This window comes from Pieris brassicae, chromosome 1, assembly GCF_905147105.1.
Source record: "Pieris brassicae chromosome 1, ilPieBrab1.1, whole genome shotgun sequence".
NCBI classification, from domain to species: Eukaryota; Metazoa; Arthropoda; class Insecta; order Lepidoptera; family Pieridae; genus Pieris; species Pieris brassicae.
This window is the reverse complement of record NC_059665.1, coordinates 13802271-13807417: the sequence shown is the minus strand read 5'-3', so window position 1 is coordinate 13807417 and position 5147 is coordinate 13802271. Positions and strand designations below refer to the sequence as shown.

At 35.2% G+C, this 5147-nt stretch overlaps 1 non-coding gene across 1 annotated transcript; it reads left to right on the top strand.

The window, feature by feature from the left end:
- Positions 1–4331: 4331 nt before the first annotated feature.
- Positions 4332–4403, top strand: Trnad-guc. Its single transcript has one exon. It is a non-coding gene; the product is annotated as a tRNA-Asp (tRNA).
- The last annotated feature ends 744 nt before the right edge of the window (positions 4404–5147 follow it).

The window sequence follows — 5147 nt, the reverse complement described above, 5'->3', positions numbered from 1 at the left end:
CTCATAATTATAATTAACAATTAATTGATTACTTCATTTACATGTTTTGCAGTAGTAGGTTTTGTTTCGAGCACACTGCAATAAGCGGGAAAGTTTACCGTTTATATCACTTTGAACAGTCCTTTGTTTAGCAAACCAAAGAGTTTTTTATACAATAAAGCGATTAAATTAAATCTCTAATAAATTATGCTAACAATAAAGCAATGAGTAATGCGAATGAACATTCTTAAAATTCTCGTCACGCCTTGCGAGCCTCCTGTTTGCAAACTATACTTCAATTTTGCTTATTCCACACGAAATTGCCAAATTAATGTTCTGAAAATAATTTTAATAATATTATGTTTATATTACTGTAATTATAACTTAGATGAAATATTCAAAAGCCTGTGGGTAGGAAAATTGAACTTATCATTTGAGTATCTCGTTTAAGATAAACAAGGGTTTCATATTCTTGGTAAATTTATTCTTGCCTTCAGAATTAATTAATAAGTTTCAAACATAATTAGACGGATAACATACACTTTCAAAGGAAATCGTTCGCTTATAATTAACTTATAATGAACTTATACTAGGAGTTAAATACTTAGGCATATTTTTTTTGCAACAGGACGCATATGGGCTCAACGATGCTAATTGTCACCCATGGGCACAAACTGCCCACGCTCGCAAGTGCGTTGATGGCCGTTTAAGAATTGGTACGCTCTTTTGTGCTGATGTCAAATGCTGTACTTTTCGCTTAAAGAAGTTCAAGTTTCTAAATAATATTATTTGTAACCTAAACCCTTTTGAACCACCTCACAAATTTTAATTAACACCTACATTATGTACATAACACATATTAAAATAAAGAGTTTTGAATAACATAAAACTTGGACTAGAACCTACATCTACATCATTCTCGAATTTATGTTATAACTGATGCGGCCACATTATCTGACATAATTGCGAAAGTCAAGAGAAACAGCAATTTGAGCAAGTGCAAAGGAAGCTTTTACGTAGGTAATTCGCAAAGAAGGCAACAAAGTGAGGACTAGGAGGTTCCAACGAGCCGGAAACGCGGGACCCCTCAAGAACCTTCCATCGAGCCTCTTATTCAGGCAAAATCGTAGCAATTGGATCGTTTAATTCTTTACAATTTTCAAAGATATCTTTAGACGTGGAGATTTTATTTTAAAGAGGTTTATATTACAAGAATTAATATTTCAATTCTTCTATTAGTATTAAAACGATATCTGTCATAATGTTTTTTTTATACACCGTTGGATATAACAGGGACGGTATTGCCCATAAACCAAAAACGAAGCCATTATAATTAGAAGTCTTATCCGAAGGCCAAGTAAGGCCACCAATGCACCATATAATTGAGTACACAGTGGAGTGAGCGTTTCAAAAAAGCCCTTACTCGTCAGCAATTTGACTAAGATGCTTAATAATCAATCAGGGCTGATAATAATCAATAGACTTGTCTCTCGCTTATGGTGAATGAAAATATGTTGGGCTTGCCTATCAAAAACAAAAGATCACAAAAGAAATATAGAAATCTGAGGACATGACCAAGAATTGCAACGCAACTATTTTGCAACTGATATTGTTAAAAAAAATTGTATTTAGGAAGTATTATTTTAAAGGTAAACTTAAAGTGGTTGGCTCTGAGCAGTTTTTCGCTCTGGGGTCTCCGGTACTAGTACTAGTTACCATGCGCCAACTTAAATCTTTAATGAGCGGCTCAAGAGTATCAATTCCAAAGGGAACAAAACTAAAAGTAAGTTGGAAGATCCACGGTTGACCACGGAAGTTGGCCACGCCAGCTTTGAATGCTTGTCCGAGGGAGGTGAGACGGGACTAACATGTCCCATACCATACACAAGTATCATCCCATACCAAACCCCTTCCTGTTAGATCTCTATAAAAGACTTGAGATGAGATCCCTAGGAGGATCTCATCCGACCATTGCCATCGTCCTTAGCTTTTGAGCTCCAAAAACGCAACTCAAGTCTGGATCGGATGCCTATTACAAATTTCTCGCATCTGTTAAATGCGCAATTTCCTTTTTCTAGAATAAGGTCTAAGGGTTGATCAGTGCTCATCAGTACTCATCTTCTCATAAGTATCATATCTCATCTTCTCATATTTGTGAGAAGATGAGAGAAACGTTGGAAGCGCTACACTTATCCCTCATCGCTCCAAAGCCAATAGATGCTGAATTCCAAAAATATGTTTCGAAGCGAACGTAGATAGACTCTGAAGAAGTTTTTAAAAATTCGAATCATGTAATAGAACTGAATTATTTCAGAGAAGGCAACAACGAAGTACTTAAGTTAAGTTGGGTACAAAAAGACCAGTGCTGATTGGGCGGTGATATCCAGAAGACGATGACAAAGATCTTTAAATTTTGATATTGATTAATATATTCTTCAAAGGCTTCCTTGAAAATCGATCCCCCTAAGAGTTTTATTTGTTTTGGGCTAAGTTTTTTGTATTATGTTCGACGGTGTTTAATTTCTCATCAATATTTATTATATGTACTATAATAAATATTACAAGATATTATAATATTCATAATATTTATATGAATAAGGATTTAGTAAATGTATTCCGTTTTTAAATTCTGATTTCCCTACTAGCGATTTGTACTTTTTTACGATCTATTAATGGTGAGTTCGCAGCTGTATTAACCATTCTCAACATCATTGATTACTCGCGTGAATAAAAGCGTGTATAGTAAAACAAATGTACTCTTGGTATAAGTCAGATATCATTGGTTAGGCTAGGCATCGTGATTTGAATTATTATTAAAAATGTAATAGTATTGCTGTCATATATAGGGCCACGTAGAATCTATTGCATAAGATTGGATAGTTTTCGTAATTTAAAATACAATTAAAATAATTGCCTTAGAAAAGTCTTTCTTTGTTCTGTTATCCTGGCAATGTGAGTGTCCATGGGCGGCGGTATCGCTTAACATCGGGTGAGCCTTTTGCCCGTTTGCCTCCCATAAAAAAAAAGAAAAGGGAAGTTGTGATTATAAAAGAGGTTGTGACACATGCGCTCGGACTATTCCTTTGTACAAGTTTGAAGTTATATACTTCACGTAAAATCAGTAAAGTAAATTATAGTGAATTAAGACATCCTAGAAGTGTTTAATTCCCCAATGACTGAGTGGCTTCGTCATTGTCATAACTAAATAATAATGCAATAATTGAGAAATAAATCTTTCGCTTTTGACTAACTAAATAATTAACATAATAACACTTTCTTTCTAATACCTGTTTAATGCCTCCTTACTGAGCGCTGTCAATTGTCATGTACACCTAGTATGAAATGAACTTCAAAACTATTTTAGGTCGTGACGTGTTAAACAGTGAAATATTGTTCGAACTCGTGATTGTTTAAAAGCTTTGCTAAACATTGTTCACATTATTTGTACTGTTTCTGTTGACAAACTCTGATTGTGACGTACAAAGCGGAAATTTCTGTTATAAATGCGAGTATGGTAATACAATCACATACCAATGATTCTCGACTCTAAGGCCGTGGGTTTGGACCCCAGCTGTGTAATGGAATTTTAGTCACGCATTTAACGCTTTTACGATTGAGGAATGCATCGTGACGGGCTCAACAAAAATGTGCCAGATGACTGTACCTGTAATCATTATAATGAACAAAAATCTATTAAACTAATATTTGCCGTTACCTATTGCAAAAATGTGTGCGTGGACTAGTGTACACACGTAAGAAGTGAAACTTCTTTATGACCTTATTTTTCGAAAAATTATCTACTATATGACCAAATATATTATATAGATTTGGTCAGAAAGTGCACTACACAAAATATATATAGTATATTTTGACTAAGTAATTAATACTTTTTTTTAGATATCCGCGGTGGAAATGTATTTGCACATCCCCTGCCTTCAAAGGTTGCAGGGGTATGTGGGACTCGACCTACGCCAAAATCTCTGCTATTCAGAGACTACGTGAACAATACCCACTAAAACCACCTCGAGTAGTTCCTACAAAGCCGCGTTACAGGCAGCGTTAAGGCTCCGGGGTGGCTGTCAAATTCTACCCGGACCTCAACGGCATGTTACACTCAAAAACCTCCGGTGCAGTACACACTACATAGGAGGTAGGAGATGGGCATATCTTCTACTATTTAATTAATCAGTACCTACTACATATGTATAAAATTACTTTCTTGTTTCATAGTTTAATTTTGGACAACAATGACGTGGTGCAAATGTAAGTGAAAATTACTTAACAGTACTACTACTACATAGTTATCATCTTTATAAGCAAATATATAGAGTAATTTCACAATTGGTTTCAAGTCTTCGGTAGTATAGTGGTCAGTATCCCCGCCTGTCACGCGGGAGACCGGGGTTCGATTCCCCGCCGGAGAGTTCCTTTTTGAGTTTTTTATGGTTAATGTGTTTTTATCACGCACGTCGTAAACAATTTTACCATAATATATCATTATTTAGAAAAACTTACCTTACATTAAATACAGTATTTTTTTACATTTGTTTTTTTTTAATTTTAATCAAGTAAGGGAGTAAAATGTATGTAAAGTCCAGAAGCTTTTGTACACATTCTGTACAAGCTTACGAATTTTTGTATCTTTATTATATTTGTGTGGCGGAAGAGTTCAACAAACATAGGCGTGTGAGAGGCGAGCACCTGCTAATTAACTTTCAGTTATAACAGCCAGACAGCAGGTAAGAAAGGAAACTTCTGTAATTACAAACACTTATATTTTCAAGAGAAATTACGTATGCACACAATAGAAAACTTCGTAAGCAAAAGGAAACAAATGCTATTCAAGAAACAAATGCTAAACGAAGTCTTTAAAAAAATACTGACTGCAACTGGTAAGACTCACCTGATGTTAAATGATTCTGCCGCCCATGGACAAAACAGAACGTAAACTAAAACCTGCTCATTTCATGCTTTAGACATTTGTTACAATGACATAGATAAATAACCAAGCGCGCTGGCAGATTAAATATAGTAAGAATGAAAACGCTTTATGTACAACTCGGGAATAGATATGGGTCAAAGTCCATTAATTCGTTGCTTAACGGTGCCTCGTCAACGTGTGAGGTCGCGTGAGAAAATAGGGTTAAATGGTCCGAAGGGAAAAAGTG